The sequence below is a fragment of the Protopterus annectens genome, chromosome 4.part1 (assembly GCF_019279795.1).
Source record: "Protopterus annectens isolate FY-2018-M chromosome 4.part1, PAN1.0, whole genome shotgun sequence".
In the NCBI taxonomy this organism is placed as follows: Eukaryota; Metazoa; Chordata; order Ceratodontiformes; family Protopteridae; genus Protopterus; species Protopterus annectens.
In genome coordinates this window covers 315,028,008-315,048,630 of record NC_056734.1, presented here as the reverse complement: position 1 = coordinate 315,048,630, position 20,623 = coordinate 315,028,008, and positions in this window count along the sequence as shown.

The following is a 20,623-nucleotide window of genomic DNA, read 5'->3' as shown; positions in this document are numbered from 1 at the left end:
CTGTTACCTCTGTCCATTTTTTTTTTACTGTTTTTCTGTTTGTTGGCATTCCTGTGCTTACCCCTGTTTGTTGGAGTCATCACAGTTGCAGATAAGTACCCATTTGGGTTTTTGGTTACTTTTTCTGTTTGTTTTGTGCTGTTTGGGGTTAAGGTCATCCAGGAAGGGTAAATACCAGTGTGGAGGACTGATTGCCCATAAAGTCCACCACAATGTGTCTTTTTTGATAGTTGCTGCTTGCAGCCATGTCTTGTTCAGTATTTCAGGTGTTTGTCCCCCAAAACTCTTTGTAGTAAGCTTTCTTCCCTTAACTTGTATCTTGAGAACCAGTGTCTTAAGATTGTTGCTGCAGATACTATGGATGGAACTTTCTGCCCTGAGGGTCAGCTATCAGGGAAGAAGAAGAAGGTGCCTAAAGTAAGACCAGAATCTTACACTGTCCAGTCTCTGCCGGGAGTTTCTCCTGAGGTTATTATGAACCTGGAGGCTCGCCCAGTTGTTTTGTCAGATTCTTCTACCATGTCTGGGTTGGAGGCCAGTGAGGATCTGGTGGGCAGCATGTCTAACGAGGCTTTGCAGGTGTCCATTTCGGGCATTCAGAAGGAACCACTGTTTACTGTTTCCAAGCGGGTCTAGAGACGTTCTTCAGTTTCTCTTTAGGGAAGAGGTTCCTACTGCAATTGTGGAGTGCCTTCCTGATTCTGGGCCTTCTCAGGTTTCTAGGAAGGATATCCCGTTAAAAAAACTAATCATGTTTCTTCTTCTCCTAGGGATCCACAAAGTGATTGGCAGGCATTTACTCAGGGGTTATTTAATGCTTTACTGTCACTGAGCTTTCCTCAAGGGGTTTCAGTTCCTGCTCCTCCTTGGTGGTCTTCTTCACCTAAAAGGCTCAGAGAATTACATTCTTCTGAGGTGGATTCTGGTAATGATACCCTTGCTTATTCTACCCAGATTCCATCTCCTTTAGACTACAGGTCTGAGGAGGACGATTCTCATACTCTAGATAAACCTTCTGAGGAAATTCCCTTTGGGGACACAATCTGTTGGATGATGGATTTTTTTTTAAGTGTGATTGTGCCCAGGTTAAGGATATCTATAAGAGGTACTATGAGTTACTGCAGAGGGAATCTCCTAAACCTGATTACCCCTGTTTGCTGGAGTCTTCACAGTTGCAGATAAGTACCCATTTGGGTTTTTGGTTACTTTTTCTGTTTGTTTTGTGCTGTTTGCGGTTAATGTCATCCAGGAAGGGTAAATGCCACTGTGGGGGACTGATTGTCCATAAAGTCTGCCACAATGTGTCTTTTTTGATAGTTGCTGCTCACAACCATGTCTTGTTCAGTTTTTCAGGTGTTTGACCCCCAAAACTCTTTGTAGTAAGCTTTCTTCCCTTTCCTTTTATCTTGAGGACCAGTGTCTTAAGATTGTTGCTGCAGATACTATGGATGGAACTTTCTGCCCCGAGGGTCAGCTGTCAAGGAAGAAGAAGAAGGTGCCTAGGGTAAGACCAGAATCTTACACTGTCCAGTCTCTGCCAGGAGTTTCTCCTAAGGTTATTATGAACCTGGAGGCTTGCCCAGTTGTTTTGTCAGATTCTTCTACCATGTCTGGGTTGGAGGCCCGTGAGGATCTGGTGGGCAGCATGTCCAATGAGGCTTTGCAGGTGTCTGCTTCAGGCGTTCAGAGGGAACCACTGTTTACTGGGTGTAGAGGGGTTCTTCAGTTTCTCTTTAGGGAAGAGTTTCCTATTGCAGTTGTGGAGTGCCTTCCTGATTCTGGGCCTTCTCAGGTTTCTAGAATGGATGTCCCCTTAAAAAAACTAATCAAGTTTTTTCTGCTCCTAGGGATCCACAAAGTGATTGGCAGGCATTTACTCAGGGGTTATTTAATGCTTTACTGTCACTGAGGATTCCTCAAGGGGTTTCAGTTCCTGCTCCTCCTTGGTGGTCTTCTTCACCTAAAAGGCCCAGAGAATTTCATTCTTCTGAGATGGATTGTGATGACGACTCCCTTGCTTATTCTACCCAGATTCTGTCTCCTTTAGACTACGGGTCTGAGGAGGAGGATTCTCATACTCTAGATAATCCTTCTGAGGAAATATCCTTTGGGGACACAATCTCTAGGATGATTGAATTTTTTAAGTGGGATTGTGCCCAGGTTAAGCATATCCATAAGAGGTACTATGAGTTACTACAGAAGGAATATCCTAAACCTCCAGCAATTTCTCCTGTCTTTCCTGCTTTATTGGATGTTTTTTCCAATGCCTATAAAGCACCGGGTTCTCTGCCCCCTGCTCCCAAAAAGTCTGATAAGTTTTATAGGGTGCCTGAGGATTGTTCCTTTTTGTTTAAATGTCCTGCTGCTGACCCCTCTGTGGTGTCTGTAGGCATCTCAATTGTTTCCTTTGTCCAAGTTACTGCCTTCTGACAAGGACAGTAGAACCATGGATAGGCTGGGTAAGAAGGTTTATACTTTGGCTACCCTAGCTTTTAGGGCTATTAATTATCAGAACCATATCTCTAGGTATAAAAAATACCACTAGCCTCTGTGAAGGCTTGGGAGCCAAAGCGCTAAGTGCAATAAATATATTTTCTACCAGCGTTGCTCTGTGATTGTGGCTATTGTCGCTAGTGGTATTTTTTATCTTTTTCCTTGGTGGTATTTGTGTTCCATATCTCTAGGTATGTCTTGGCTCTTCTATCTCAGGCTTGTCAGCTTCTTTCTGATCTTCTAGACTCTGAGAGTAAATCTTCTGCTCTTTCCTTGCTTGGAACTTCCTCTCAGGTAGTTCATCATTCTATCAAATGTAGCTATGATGCAGCAGATGCCTCTTCTAGGGCTGCTGCTTCTGGTTCATTTCTGAAGAGATATTCTTGGCTTAGGCTTTAACCTTTGCCTGATGATATTAAGGCTAAGTTGGTGGATGCTCCTCTGGATAATAGCTCCACACTTTTGAAACCATGTTACAATATTTTAACATGCTCCAAAATTATACAAATATTTTATTTATTTAAAAATGTATTTAAAATCTGAATGTAAACACTTGCATAAATGTATCACACACACACACACACACACACACACACACACACACACACACACACACACACACACACACACACACACACACACACTCACACACACCCTTTGTAGACCCAATACTTGAAGAGGTATCCGTGAAAAGAATTAATGAACTTATGAACCTATAGGGATATTATGTCCAAGAATTGGAGTATATTTGAGCCCCAAAATGAGCATTTGAAGAAGGTGGGGGACAAACCATTAATAGTATATAAAAAAGATAAATGTCTAAAAAATCTAATAGAAAGTGGAAAAAGTGATGCTAACAAGGGAAGAATGAAAAAATGTGGGCATTGTCATCCAGGTCGCTTTATATTAGAGGTAGACAGTGTCCATGTTAGAGGTTTGGAGACATTAGGTTAAAACACAAATTTAGCTGTAATAATACATTAATAGTATATATAGCCATCTGTCAGTGTTGCAGACAATTTTATATAGGTAAAAGTATTAATGCTTTAAAAAAAAGAATATATCAACACAGATATGACATTCAAACAGGCAATACAAACAATGCGTTGGCTAAGCACATAATAGAAAACCATGGGCATTCTAATTTCAGGTTTCCAGCTATTGATCAGATCAATAAATGTATAGGAGGGGGTCCATGTGAATTGTTGTTGGAATACAGAGAACTTATGTGGCAACTGAGAGTTAATGCCATCAAGCCCCTGGGTCTTAATGACATGGTATCAATTTCTAGTTATTTAAAGTTAAAAGCAGGGTACCATTTGTAGTAGCCTATTATCATTAGGTACTAAAAACAAAATGTTTATCAACATTTTGGGTGGAGGAAAAATAGATAATAAATAAACAATAAATGATAAAAAAAAAAAAAAACAAGAAATAAAAACTAAAGAAACTGTGTGTGAATGGGTGCTATGTATTTGACTTCAAACAGTGACATTATTGTTGGTATTATTGGTTCTATGTATAAATATAAATATAAATACATTAAACTTTTTAGTATAGAGAATTTTAGAAGTGCAATGTTTTTATATAAAAATGTGTAGGGGGTGCGCACACATATGTGTGTGTTTGAGGGGGTGCATATACATATACATCTCTGCAAGTGTTTAAACTCAGATTTTTATATACATTTTTAAATAAAATGTTTGTATAATTTTGGGGCATGTTAAAATATAGTAACATGGTTTCAAAAGTGTGGAGCCTTTTGAAATGTTAAAACCTTAAACTTTGTATTATGCAACTTGTCATGTGAACTTCTCATGTAATTTTGTGATTTTAAAAGGAAGTGATAGTGCAAACTTCCTTATTCTGAAGAAGTCTATGTACACTCACTGAAGAAAGCGCTCAATAAATTGTGAAGACTGCAGGGATTCTTAAGCCTTCCTTTCCTGACAAACCAGGTGCTATCTGACTATCCACGTGTTCCCAGCCACATTCTTCTTTCTCTTCAACTTTCTCTTTCACTTCCTGTTTGGCTCCAAGTCACCCAGGATTCTTGGGTTCTATCAATCATTCGACAAGGGCACTTCATGGTATGGATTTCCCACCCTCATTTTGTGGGCATTCCTCAGCCTCCTTGGGAACAGCTTCTTTCTTCCCAGATGTTCAAGACCTCTTGTCTCAAGGTACTATTCAAGAGTTTCCTGTGTCCCAAAGGGGGAAAGGGTTTTATTTAAGAATGTTTTGAGTGCCCAGAAAAGAAGGTACTTGGAGACCTATTCTAGACGTCTCCCATCTGAACACCTTTCTGAAGGTGCCTTCCTTTTGGATGTTGTCCCTTCAGACCCTTTTTCCTCTTTTGCTCCCTCAGGCCTTTCTGGTGTCTCTGGACCTCAAGGATGCTTGTCTCCATATTCTGATTCATCCTCTTTTCAGGAGATTTTTGCATTTCTCTGTTGCTTTCTGTCATTTTCAGTTCTGTGCTTTGCCCTTTGGCCATTTTACTGCTCCAAGGGTATTCACCAAATGCATTGCTCCTGTGATTGCCTTTTGAAGGCTTCAAGGGATCCAAATCTTTCCTTCTTTGGATGACCTGCTGATTCAGGCATCTTCTCTAGAGATCCTTTTGTAAAATATTCATTTTACCATTTCTCTTCTTCAGGGCCTGGAGTTCACAATAAACTTCAAAAAGTGCCCCCTGACTCCTTCTCAGGATCATGTCTTTCTGGGTTGCAGGATTCAAACAGTACCAATGCTGGCACCCCTGCCTCCTCTAAAGGCATTAACTTTCATTTCTTTCTTTCAAACTCTTCTTCCCCTGGCCTATATTACAGTCAGGGAGTTTCTGAGAGCTCTGGGGTTCATGGCTTCCACCATTCCGATACTCCCTCTGGCCAAACACCACATGAGGAACTTCCACTGGTTTCTGAAGTCTGTGTGGCTTCAGCATGCGCATCATCCAGACTTTCCTGTTCCTCTTCTCCCGTGTCTCAAGAAAGAACTTCTGTGGTGGATTCTGCAGTTGTCTCTAAATCCAGGGCTCCCTTTTCAACCTCCTCTTCTCTCTCAGGATCTGTTTACAGATGATTCAGATGTGGGATGGGGAGCAACATTTGGCTCCCTGAGGGTTCATGGAGTGTGGTCGCCTCATCGGCAGAAGGAGCACATCAACATCAAAGAAATGCAGGCTCTTATGCTGGCTCTTCAGGCCTTTCATCCTCTCTTTTCTCCAGGGCCTCTCAAGGTATTCACAGACAAAACCACAGGCATGTGGTATATCAACAAACAGGGTGGTACAAGATCTTACCATCTTTGCTGGCTGACACTTGTGGTATGGGATCTGGTGACTATTTAGGCAGTTTACATTCCTTCAGATCAGAATATTGTGGCATACAATCTGAGCAGGTCCTTCACTCAATCCCATGAATGGATGCTTCACAGGGATGTGCTTCAGGCATTGTTCACCAGTGGGGTACTCCTCAAGTACATCTCTTTGTCTCCCATCTGAACAGACAACTTCCTTGTTTTGTGCCAGAGTCCCAGGTCATCTGGTTGGATGGTGGACGCCCTCTCATTTTCTTGGAAGGGGATGTTTCTTTATGCATTCCCTCCACTTCCTCTCATTCCAAGAGTCCTGTTCAAGATTCAGAAGGATGCTCCCAAAATCTTGTTAGTGACTCCCTTTTGGCCACAACAACACCAGTTCCCTCTACTTCTGCATCTAGCCAAGAGCAGTCATCACAAGTTACCTCACAGGGTGGAGCTCATCACACAAGACAAAGGGTCTCTCATCCATCCCCACCTGTCCATGCTTCAACTGACACTGTGGGTGATAGGGTTTGATCCCTCATAGACACCTTTTTTCTGAGGATGTGCTGCAGGTCCTGCAGGAGGCCAGGAAACCTACTACTAAAAAATTATATTTGTCTAAATGGAAGAGGTTTTCTATATGGTGTCTTTCTTGTGACCTGGACCCACTTTCTGTGGATGTTGCTTTGGTTCTCTCTTATTTGTGTGAGTTGCTCAATGCCGGTTTGGCCCATTCTTCTATTAAGGCCCCTTTATCAGCTCTTTCTGCTTGTCTGCTTTTAACTCCCCCATTAGCTTCTAGATTTGAGGCTAAGCAATTTCTTAAAGGTGCCCTTAATATTAGACCTCCCAGGAAGCCTGTTCCTCTTCCCTGGGATCTTAATTTCTTTCTGGAAAACTTGACTCAGGCTCCTTTTGAGCCTCTTGTTTCAGCTTCCTTGCAACATTGTTCTTGGAAGACAGTTCTTTTGTTATCTCTTGCTTCTGCCAGATGGGTGTCTGAGTTGCAAGCCCTTATAGCTTGTCCACTTTTTTAAATATTTCATGAGGACAGGGTGTCCTTGCGTATTAATCCTTCTTTCATGCTCAAGGTGGTTAATGAGTTCTCACTTAATCAGCCTATTAATTTGCCAGTTTTTTCCCCCTCTCTACAATCTGACAGTGCAATGGTGCTGCATACCTTAGATGTGCATAGACAGCTCAAATTTTATTTGGATAAAACTAAAGCTATCAGAAAATCGGACCAGTTATTTGTTTACTTTCATCCTAAGTCTTTAGGTTTGGCTGTTTCCAAGCAAACTATTTCCACCTAGATTTCAAAGGCTATTTCCTTTTGTTATACTTTTTATGGTGAGAGCCTTCCTTCTTCTGTAAAGACTCATTCTACTAGAGTTGTGACTTCTTCTGGTACTTTTTTCAAAGGCTTAGATGCTATTTCTATTCTTGAAGCTGCTACCTGAACTACTGTGCATACCTTTACCAAACGTTACCAGTTTGATGGTATCTCCAGGGCTAGGGCTGGTTTTGATGATGTCATTCTTCATGGCTTCTTAGAGGGCTCTGCTGCTTCCTCCTCCCAAGTTTCTTCTTGAGCTTTGGCACTCTCCCATTTGTAAGGAATACTGCAGTGGTGAATGTAAGGGCATAGTACAGTTGTGTAAAATCTTACCATAATGGTAGATGTCCTTGCCTTCACCGCTGCAGTATTCACTCACTCCCTCCCTTCCTCCATCCCCCTAGTCTATTTTCCTTCCTAGATGTGCAAGTTCTCCTTGGTTTTCCTTGGACTGCTGTTCCTACTGGGGCAATCAGTTCTACTGAACTTCACCTTTATGCCTTACCCTACACAAGGAGTGTGCAGGTGATGTTCAGCGTACTTTAAAGCAATGGCAGACTTTGATAAACTGGCCAGATGGTGGGCTTCACAGCAGGGAATCCCATTTGTAAGGAATACTGCAGTAGTGAAGGCAAGTACATCTACTGTTATAGTAAGATTTTACACAACTATACTTTCCTCTTTATTCCCAATTTTGTACAAACTCACAGTTAAAATGAATAGAATTGGGGAATGGGTTACTGTTTGCTTCTTGTCCTGCAAAAATACTATATTTTTAGTTTTAATTACATTTTGTTGGATTAAGTGCTAATTTTGTCATTTTTAATGGTGAAGCAATAGCAAAAGTTTCCTTTGTGGAAGTGATACAGATTCATTCTGTTGCAGATGTTATTTTGTTACAGTGGCTTCCCAAATTTACTAATACTCTGTTTCTATATTTTGGCATGTAATATCCTGTTTTATACAATAACAAGAGCTATAACAGCTCTAGAAATGTTTCAAATGTTGAGCAGAGACCTATACCTATTTATTTTAACATTTGTTTACCAAAACAATGAGTAAAAAGGTCACACAGGAAAACCAATTGGTTAAAAAACAAAAAGAAAAATCTAGCAAAGCTAGATTTTCCACTGTGTGATACTTTAAACCTCTTGTATCAGAGGCAACATGAGATATATGCAAATGACCCTTTAAGGATATCAGATGTTTCAGCTAAATGGCAATAATGTTTGTGGATATCAGTTGGGTACGACAACCCTGTGTTTCCAAAAGTCAAACATTCCTCTTATGCTGTACTGATGATGCCAGAAGAAGGCAGAAAAGCATGCATGTCCATAGCTCGAAGGTTTGGCTTTAGTGGCCTGAAATTGTCCATAATTAGACTTAAAAGTAAATGTCATGGACATTCAGAATTGCCATTTAGCTGAAACACCTGCTATCCTTAAAGGGTAGTTTGCATGTATCCCATGTTGCCTCTGATACAAGAGGTTTAAGGTATCACACATTGGAAAGTCCAACATTTGTTTACTAGAAAAGTCTTATTGAAATAGAACTCATTTTTGTTGGAGGTCCAGGGAAAATGCTGCAGATGCATGTCTTTGGAATGTGGAAGGAAATCAGACCACCTGGAGGAAGCCTGAGGGAATACAACTTTGCATAGAAGGCACACTTGCTAAGGACTGAACCAGAGAACTTTTTTACTGTAAGGTGACAATGCTAACCACTGCACCACCCATCCACCAATTTAATAAGGCTTCTCTATGGTTAACTTAATTTGATTAATAAATCTAAAGTGGCTTCAACGTTTAAAGATTTCATTCTAACCTCAGTGAAAAACTGCCACTCCTTCCACATTTATGTCATAAAATCAGCATGGCCTTTCAAATGTGCTTTTCTTAAGCAATATAAATGCAGTAAGAAATTAGGTAATTTTTTGAAGTAATCTGTTAATGGCACTTTCACATATGCATGGCTATAGCACAGGGTAGGTACTGTTTCTTCACAGTTTTTAATTCTTATACCCAATTTAGTTTCTGTTTCTAAAGACACCTGAATGAAATTGTAATGGTATTGTTTTGTGCCACTAATCACACAGGGGTTGCAATAATAAAAAAGAATGGGAATATACTGATCCTTCACAAATTTGTTGAATGTTGAAACTTAATCTGAAGGGAAAGTGTAATTTAGGTAGTTTGATATGTGACAAAATAAAGCAAGGTCATTCTTAATAGTGACATTCTTTGAAACTTTGGTGAGCGTCATGTGACACCCCACATTGCAGATGCTCATTTGTGTTCACTCTTTTCTGTGTAATCAGTTTCCTGCTTTTGTTTATTGGCTATGTTTCAGAGAGCTGCTTGCAACATCCCACATCACAGATACTCACTTGTGCTTGACTGTTTTTCTGTGTTCACTCAGTCTCCCATATATTGCTTTTGTTTATGAAGCTGGCTTGGTGTTCGGAACACTCCATGTGACACCCCATGATAGAGGTGCTCACTTGCATTTGCTTTCTGCATATAGTTATTCTCTCAAGTACTACATTTGTTTTTATTCTTTGTGTTTAGAATCCAGCATAAACAGAGGATTCATGGCAAGCATCTATCCTCTTTCATGGCAAGCATCTATCCTCTTTTATTTATCTACGGTACATTTTGAAGTTTACACTCACACTACATTGACCATGTCATTTACTGGCATGAATATACAAGACCAGCTAAGCCTTTCTGACACTCTGCAATCTTCCATACAAACTTCAACTCCTTGCCTGGTGTAATGCCATTCCATATACCAAGAGCAGTTTTCTATTGCCAGAGTCTAGTCCATTTTGATACAGATGTCTACTGCTTGCCACTTGATTGAAATGAAACCTATTCTCTACCCTTCAGCTTGACACACCAGCTCCACATTTTTTTTAGGCTGAAATCATTTGAGTTATATGAGCCACCAATCCACCATGAGTTGCCAACTGTAAGCCGTAGGCTTGACCCCAAGGACACAGTTAATAAATCACCATATGGCATACCTCTCAACCATACCAAATTTCTTCGTTTTTACCGGTTTTGAGGTCCAAATTAATGGGATGCCATGATTTCTGAGTGGCACCCCTTAATTTCCAAATTTCCCGGCTTTTTTTTAATTTTTTTTTTGTCTGACTTGTGCAGAGGCATGTATGGTGACATCAGCTATGTGAGCAGCCTGGCAGCCTGTCGGATTTCAGCTGAGGAAGCAGGGCTGCTCTAGCGAGTTTGAAAATATACTGTAGTACAGTAGTGTCTTAGTTAGTTAGTTCACATTATAAGAGACAGTTGTGGAAAGAAGGTTCTGACTGGCTCATGCTTAACAGAGACACTTTCAGATATGAGATTCTGCTGCTTAGCACACAGATATTTTTTAATTTAATTCTGCCCAGTAAGTGTTTGAATTCCTGACCGGTGTGTTTGATGCACTGATTCTGGCTCTTGTGTGCTTAACACAGACACTTTCTGGAATGTGCTGTATGGAGATTCTACTGCTTAACGCAGTTGTATTTTTAATTTAATTCCCAGTATGTGCTGTATTGAGATTCTACTGCTTAACGCAGTCATATTTTTAATTTAATTCCCGGTATGTGCTGCATTGAGATTATACTGCTTAACGCAGTCGTATTTTTAATTTAATTCCTGCCTGGTAAGCATTTTTACTTACTGCTTCTGGAATTGCTCATGCTTTTTTCCAGACCAACTATGCTGTATTGAGATTCTCATGCTTCTTTCCAGTCTATGTGCTGGATTGAGATTCTCATGCTTAATGCTGATATGTGCTGGTTTGAGGTTCTTCTGCTTAGCACAGATATTATGTGCTGTATTAGTAACTAGTTCAAAGCTGTTAATTCACTTGCTCTTACCACAGATGTTACGTGCTGTATTAGTAACTAGTTTGACGCTGTAGTATACCATCATCTATTTTTAAGTAAACCATACATTAAATTATCTAAGTAAGCATACTTTCAAGGAGGATAAATGAGCTAAACAGAAACGCAATAAAATAAATGTATGATACGTATCTACCTTCTTAGATTCTGTTTAGTAAGTGCACTCATTTGCAAATCTGAATTTACTTGAGGGAAGTGACATTTTCCTGAGAAGGGTAGATATAGTACAACACAATGCCATTTATTACAACAACATCTGTATGCTCACAAAAATGCTTTTTATAAACAGAGATGAGGGCCATAACCAGACAAGCTCTTTATATTCTTGTACTCATGTAAAAGATTTAGTACATTTTATTAAACATCTCTCAGAAACTTTGTGAATTCCTTGATGGAGTGGGATGTAATTTTCTGTACATTTTATTTCAGTATAATGAAAAACTCTTGGATGCTGATGATTCTGAGAAAGTAATCACTGACCTAAATGATAAAATATGCAATGATGCGCACGTAATCTGTTTGTCAAACAAATATAACAATATCAGGCAGTCTGTATGTCCTTATGTGACGATGTGAGGTACTGCAGCTATGCCAGGACTCGGAGAAGTAGGGCAGTGGATGTGTAATATATGCCAGCACAGCTAGCTGGAATTCTGTGGAGAATGATATGTCATTTGTATATCATACTGATTTCTACAGATGGTTGTGTTGAAAAATGTATTTGTAAAGCTGCTTGTGTTAAAAATGTACCAACAGTATGCCCTGCTGGACAGAAAAAGAAATATACATGTATTATTGTAACTGTTTAAATGTATATATTTTAACAGAGGATACTGGAAGAGAAGAGGTCATCGTTATCCACCACTGGCCAGATGCATTTTCTTTGAATGTTGGTTTCAATGCTGTTTCAATGAATGTGAGTTTCAAGGGCAGAGAAGTTTTAATGCCAAGTCTATTTTCATTGTGAGGCTGTATTGCTTTGTTTCACAGATGTCTATTTGTGTTTGTGCTATAAAATATAAAATAAAAGTTTTAAATGAAATCCAAATAATCATTGTAGAAGTAAAACAGTATGCACATTGCAGTGTTTATGATAAATGGGGTGAAAAATAGCCAAATAATGGGACATTAGAATAGCTGTAGGGTGGAAGGCTTGGTATGGGGGGCCCCATTTGACCATGATTTTGTGAGGGAGGAAGTGCAGCAATCTCAAAGACAGCCCCAGGGGGCAAAAACTCTAGCTATGCCACTGATCAGTAGGCCATGGAGAATGACTTTTTAAGGTCCTAGCAAACTGTAATATTCTTTAGCTAATATTAGAATATTGCTTACCATTAAATGCCCTACTTTTACCACAAAACCCACATACTGCAAGTCACCAAAAATGAAATCCTAAGGTTCATCATCATCTTCTCCCTTCCCAGTGAACATCATTGCTACACATTTCAAAAAAAGGGTTATCACTTACTACAGGGTCTGGGCTCTTGGGCCATATTTTAGATGTCTGTTCTTCCATTTGTTTTTGAAAGTCGGTATCCCACAATACCACTGGATGGGGCGGGGTTGCATAATTATGTACGCAAATTTTATGTTAATCAGCGTACAGATTTGTACACATTTTTCATGGGCCTTTGTCCAGAGTTTTGATGTTTCCATGTTGAGAGTATGTTTCTAGGGCTGTTTAGTATCAATGGATGAGCAGATAACAATGCCCAGTTCTTGCAGTCATCAGTAAACTTAGTCAACCACACTTTTCAGATATTGGCTTTTTTGTCTTATGAATAAATTCTGAACAGGATGCGATCTAGCCGTGAATCCTGTCCTACATCAGTAATTACAATTTTATATTCAGAGAGGGTACCATCAACATTTATAACCTGAGATCTGTCAGAGAACCAATTTCAATCCAGTGGAAAACATTGGGAATTACATTCATTTTCTCTAACTTTTCATTAATTCCAGTATGAGGATAGTATCAAAAGTATTGGCTAGCTGAAGAAAAGCAACATGCACATAGTGACCACTGTCCCGAGTGTGTGTAACTTTCAAAGAAGTTTACTAGGTTCAGGAGATACTACCTACCCTTCACAAAACCAAACTAACTGGGGTTTCAATCAATTAAGTTTGCCTATCTGCATGAATGAGTTCTACTCTAATGCTTTCTGTGGATTTGCATAGAAGGATTGTTAGGCTGATGCATATTTTAATACCTGGGTCAGCAGAGAGGAGCTGCCCTTGTATAGTGGAATTACAGTTGCCCTTGTCCAGCCATCAGGCACAGACCCTTTAGCTAAGCTGAGGTAAGACAAGCTAAAAGTGGAGGCTTAAGTTTTGCATACCTGGTACTAATGAGAATATAGCCTAGTATGTTGTCTGGTTCAATAGAAGTGTAATTGTTAGCCTTTACGCTGATGTTATAACTTATTCCAAGGTCATTTTAGTGTGAACTATTTTTGGGGGATAATGGAGGCAACAATGAGGGTATATTGGGTAAAGCTATCACTAAATGTGTCTACTAATATATCTGTCATATCCTTGGGATTAGAATGAATTGCAGTGTTATCAATAGTCACATTATATTATTGGACATTATTCCTTAATTTCCATATACTGACCTTTAGCTTCTGTTCTTTTTTACATTTTTTAATGGAGTTCTAAAGTTCCTTGCTGGCATGTTTCACTGATGTCTTGAAGTAGGTGGTGGAGATTTTTTTTAGAACTATTCATTATTTTGCTTTTTTTGTTATATAATTTTCTAATACCAGGAGTTCCACCAGAGAGATATATTCCTGAATTTACCATTATGCTTAGGGCAGATGAGCATTTACCTTTTCATATAGCTGTTTATGTGATAGTAAAAGTTAGAGGTGAATGCAGCATCTTTTTCAGTTAGGTGCATTTGTACGATTTCTCAGGAATTTTGTTTATAGTTTTTTTTTCCAAGATGGGTTATGTTTGCACAAGAAAAGTCTCAAAAGACAGTTTCATTTGGTGGTGGGTGGTACCATTAGACCTGACTATGATGACTGATTTGTGGTGAGATTTAACCAAGGATGAGATGATATGAGAAGTGGTATAGGGTGGGAGCTGGGTTAAGGACTAGTTCAAAGCTATTATAAGATCTAGAGAGAAGTTTCACAATTTACAATAGTGCATTGGTATTAACACATTCTAAGAAATACTAAACATATCCATTTTAGAGGGTCACTGTTCAGTAATCAATGTAATTGATTGTGAAACTCAATATCACATAAGTGGTTATTAAACACTGTGTTAATATGTAAATTGGGGTGCACATTGCATTACCTAACTGGCTATCCTAATGGTTCTTAATGCTGACTAAACACTCTGCCTTCCTGATATGTAGTGGTAATAGTCCATAACCTCCCAGCCATATAATGGAAGTATTTTCTTTTTAGACTTGAGTTACTGATTGAAAACACAATCAATACATATTTGTTCCTCTTGGAGAAGGAATACAGTGAAAAAATCCATTCTTGGTAAGGAAGAGATAACTTCATTTCTATATAAATTATGAACTAGGATCAGATTCTATCTCATCAGCTATTGGCCTACAGACAGTAGATTGAGTTCAGAAAGCCTTATCCCTACATCAAAGATATTTCCTTTTGGTTACTTGCCTTGTGAATAGCATCTGAATCCTCTCATTCCTCTGAATTTGAGATGATGTTTGGCCTGACCAATGTTTTATGCATATATAGTAATACTTTTTCATTCATGCTGGGTTCCTAGTGAGGAATGTCCTTCATCATGGCCTAATTATTAAATTGAGATTCTCATCATAAAACAGCTGATTATCAATAGCTGTCTGCAGCTTTATTTTTTCTATCTTTTGCAATTAATCTGTTATCTAAGGAATCTTAAATTTATCCATGTAAGTGCAGCCCATTGTTTTAAAGTAAATAACCTTACATTTCTAAGCATTAAGTAGCATTAGTTTGGACGTGGCCTAGCAGTGGAAACTATCCACACCCTTTTTCAGGCAGCGTAATCACAAATGTTGACTATAGACCCTACTTTAGGGTCATCAACTTGATAACCCAAATACTAGGATCTCCAGGAAACTCAAACACAAATATTCTAAACAATACTGAGTCCAGTACCAATGCATGAGGCACACCCACATTCACCAACTTATCCAGTGAGTATGCATTTGTTATTCTCATCCATTCCCATGCCATTCAAAGCATTGGTAATTGAAGTTCCTTAGCGAAATGTATTTGGTTTGACATTTAACTTCCAAATGGTGTTACAATAACTTCTTGCTCATTGTCTTTGTATGGCTAGCAATTGTGGGTTCCATTCTCCCTTCATCTAGTTGCAGTGTTTATTGAACCCTCAGTAAAAAAAATATTCAGGACCAAGAAGCAATTGCAATCTCAAGGTGGATAAGTGGAAACTCTCATAACATTGTCATATGCAGATGCTTCCTTGCTGCTGATGCATCTAGAATAATTTATTTTATGACTGTGGTAAATAATTAACAAATTTTAAGAATACTTTGAATATAACTGAGATCATGCAGTTAAATTGCTCCCATACCTATAGTCCTTGTACTACTGCACAATAAAATTTGCTAACCACAAACAGAGTAATTTATTTCTTCAATTCTAGTGCAAAAATATATCTACACATACTCTGACACTCCTAAACCTCTTTCTATTCTAGTCTAAAATCAATTTTGTAGACATAATTCATGAATTACCTTTAAGTAATACTGCTCTTTTGGGATTAAGATGGATTCAGTCCCTTGAAATGCCCTTTTTTACTGCAATGAATCCTTCATTCTCTTAAAAGTCTAATGTTTGCCACCTACATGTCTAGTTTGTTGCTCAGCAATTTACTATATTTGATATTCTTTTCTTTTATTACTACCTGGCTGAATGGGTAACTCTTCAGAATTTACCTTAACGTCATCTGCTATCTACATTAAATATTTCATATCAAAACATTTTTGACACTTCTAGTCCTTAATAAAGTAATGCTTTCTTTTCACAAATACAAGCTTAAGTTGTAATTCATTAGTATACTTCCATTACTTTACATTTCTTACATTCTCAATAGAATTTTTCTTTGTTTTGCTAGATCGTATACCAGAAAATATCAGCAGGGATTGCATAGAGTAAGTTATGAAACTGCTTACTTATTAAAGCTATTCTTTGGACATTAGATTGTGCTGGTTCAATTTCTTCTTTCAAGTTTGGTGTCCTTCTGGATTCTTTTTTCATTCAGTTGGGGGGGGGGGTTAAATGAGCCTTGTGCATTTTATTTCTTTGAGTGTAAATAAAAATATTAGAAAAAAATAACTAACCATTTGGCAATGAAAAACAATTATCTGGTAATGTTATTGGTTATTTTGCCTCCATCTTTTAACTAAACCTCACTTCATTGTAGCTCTCTGCACAGTTGTTGCCTTCTAACTCCCCAGTTCTACCTTAATACCTGATTACCTTAATCATGTCATGTCACACTAGATTTACCCCTGCACCCCACCCCCGCACTTCTTTCATACACCCAGCATTTCTTTGACATATTTTTCGGTGCCTCAGTTTTACTTGAACATAGCTAAATATTTGTTACCATTTTTTCTTCTTAGCCTTCCAAAATGGTTTAATTCTTTCCACCCTTTTACTGTTCATCTCTTCACTGAAACACCAATCATTAAAAGTTATATTCTCCAATCTTTGTGCCATTAACATCCCTATACTTTCATCCCAGAAAGTGAAAAGGCTAAGGTTTACTCATCTTATATATATATATATATATATATATATATATATATATATATATATATATATATATATTCCTCTATTTCTCTAACACATCCTCTCACACCTTTTGCACAACCTTACATTTCTGCCACAATTGCATGTAATTCACCCACTCCTATCCACATCTCCATTTGTCATTCAATCCCTCCTTTACTTTCTCTTTCCAGCCTGTGTTGTTGTGTGCACTTTCAAAAATCTCCAGTGTTCATCCATGTTACTCCACAAGATGACATCTTGCTCTCTGTCCTCCAGATTTCTTTCTCAGAATACTTCCTCTCCCCATCTTTCATCATTTTAAGCCAAATTTTTCTGCATCTTCTCCATTGCTACCCTCTCACCCCTATTCTACTCTTCTGACCTTCTCCCCTTCTTTTCTTTCCTGTTATCTATCTCTCTAATCATGATTTCCCTTTGCCTTATCAACCTTTTTCCATTTAACTTATCAGATTTGTTAAACTTGACAAAATAGCCAGCCCTATTTTCTATCATAAATTTCTCACTAATCTCATTAAACTCATTATACACAATCATGCACACCTCTCTGTACTCCTCTAACTACATATTTGCCCATTTATCTCCATTGTGGTGTTTTGCCCATACCTCCACCCTATCCATAAGCACCATAAAGAAAGCTCTAATGTAGGTATTCTAGTCATCCTCTACCTTACTTATACCTCTCTTTTTCTAAAAATGTCCATTGTTCATTTGTTTCTCCTTATTTCTATCTTATTCAACCCACGTTTTATTTTCCACTCCATTATCCTTTGAAACAAATTAATTAATGTCACATATCTTACAATATCTGGTTGTCCCTTAAACTCCCTGTCTCCTTCACACTTTTAGCCTTCTCCATGGTATTTGGACTTTCCTAAAAATTTCTCACACAGCCTTAGCACTTCTTCTCCTATAGCTGTTGCATTTAGATTATCCTCATGTGCCTTCCTATATTTGACGTGGAATAATTAAGGTCATAACTACTTGTATTCTCCTTCTAAATGTAAACAGCCACCCTGTCCAACAATCCAGTGAGTTTCATTCTTCTAGTTTGCCTCCCCGAAGCTCTTCCTTCTTATTTCTTGAGCTGTACCACACACATTAGGGCTTAGGTATTTATTTTTACAAGCTGAAGTGCAGCTACCTCTGTTCTGCTCTCAAACCTAAAACTACACATTTTTAGGATAGAATTTAGGTTGTGGCTGCATCCCAGATTTAGTAAACATATCCATGATGAGAGGCAGCTGCCTGCCTATATCATTGCACAATCATCTGCAACTCAAGGAATACTATCTGTCTCTCCCTCTCTCTTTCTCTCTCTCAAATCCATAATGTTATATATCCTCTAATTGTACTATTTTTTAATAATTTGTTTATCTTGCAATTTCCTGGAGCATGTTTCCTTTGCAAATGAGAATTTCCAGTTTAGCACTCCTAGTTAAGAAATATAATAAAACAAGTAAAGAAATTGCATATATAATCGATATGCAGAGTAATGTTATGTTAAACCTGATTACGTAACTTACTCCCAGAACTCAAAAAATGTCATTTGACTGCTCACAAGTAAACTGTCAATACATAGTGCATTTGCCCTTAAAAATATGACACAGCTATAATATTTCTACATAGGTAATTGTATGTCCCCAATTTAAAAAATAAATAAATAAAATAATATGGTTTGTATAATATACAGAATGCATATAATATTATTTGTAAGCAAGGTTTTCTACTGAATTGTCAAGTCAATGCATATGATTATAGCGATATTGATTGTGAGTGTTTTGTCTAGAAGGATAGTTATCTGACATTCTAGTAAAAGCAGATTCACTTTACAAACATCATGCTCGAAGCACTTTGATTTCCACTTAAAGCTCAAAGTTGTTCCAAAGTGTGAACTACCTGATACTTGTTTCCATCAGATCAGTTTGGTTTCAGTGCAAAACACCAGAACCAGTAATGGAATGTATACTAATCCACTCAGAAGTATGTATGGACCCTATGTGACAGCACTATAAAGCTGGCTGAGCATTTTCCATTGTAGAACTAAAGATGCTTGCAAATGTTGATTCCGTAGTTAAGAAGTAAATTAGTTTTCCATTTTTGTACTTGGCAAGAATGTATTCTGTCATTTATCTAGAAATTTTTGAAAAGGTCTCCAAAAAGTATGTAAGACAATAACCAAAACCCAAAGTACATAGGGAATAATGTTGCACAAGAAAAAATATTTATTAAACTTGTTTTACTGCTTTCATCCTCATTCCATCAGGACTTCTTCAGAAACATCTAAAAAGCATGAAGAAACTGTTTATAAATGTATTGCTCAACCCATATGATTAACTAAGCAATACAGTCATGAATCACAACCTTAAAAACTAAGTGTAACAGATTATAAACAATTTCCACAGATCTTACTGCCTGACAAAATATAAATATAAAAAAGTTCAATAAATATTTTTTCTTACTTGATATTGCTCAGTGTGTACTTCTTGTCTTGTAACTAGAACTTTGTGCAATGACGAAGATGTTCAATATGTGCTTTTGGCTGAATCGCATATTGCTCAAATGAAGTCACTGAAGGAAAAGTTTTTCCCTTTGCTTGATGCAGACCTCAGAACTGATTGTGTTAACTTTGCATATACAGAAAATCACTGAAATCTTAATTACATGCATTTTCAATGCACCTTTCAACTATATGACCTATAACGTGGCATGTTACCAATTTTGACATTATGTCAGGTCTCAAAGTCACATTCTTGACATACATGAAGGTGCAGAGTATTTATTTATTCCTTGTTTCTCGAGAAGCCATGTTGCAACACTGGCCAAGAAGTGCCCTGTTGGAGGCAGCATAGAACTTTCTATGTAGGTTCATATGATAGAATTCCATGGCATTTACAGTTTTCAGATTCACGTTTGAAATCATTCTAAGGATTATATGTGGGCATTATATGATTTACTTTAAGGCAGGTAGACTGAACACAGTGTATGTTTATTAGCTATTATGATGTTAAACAGGAAATCATATTGTACAAAATGATAATGTATACAGTAAACACTGTGAGGATATTAGATATTGTTATCTGTGCTAGCATGAGTGGCTGAAGTTTTATAAATACTTGAAACAATTGTAAATTACCCTGTGTTAAATATGCCAGAAAGGCTAGCTATAATTTTGTAAATAAGTTTATGTTCTTTAATTACTTGGATTTAAATTAGATGTTTAAATCAAGCAATGTTCTTCTGGCTGACCAAATGTACATGTTTTTTTAAAAAGAATTCTGAATGTAGGTTATGCCAGTCAGTTGACCTAGATGTGATGTCATTGTAGGCCAGAGCTGAAAGGAATAGAATCACCAGAGCAGCTGTTTTGTTTACTTTTTAAAGTCTGATATGAGAGAATAAAATTTTCATAACAGATTTCTGTGACTTTTAAAAAATTCTGCTATAAAAGCAGGTTATAAGTCAGTTAAAGTTCAGTAGCTGTTGTTTCAGCAGAAATAGTAGGAGCTGCTATTCCAGTCGCTGAGAACCAGACAACAGCCTTGAAAAGTGGACATAAATTCTTACTTTGCCTTGCAGAATCAATATTATCATCCTTCCTTTCTGAGTTGATTAGATTAGACATGGAGAGTTAATCTTTAGACAGTTAAGGAACTATAGCTAGATAGTTAAACGTTTTTCTACAATCAGTGTGAAACCTATCCTACAGTGTTATTTTCATAATTCCTGTGTGTGAAACTGTGGTTTATTGGGATCAGTTTTTGAGTGTATATATGTTTTAAATCATTG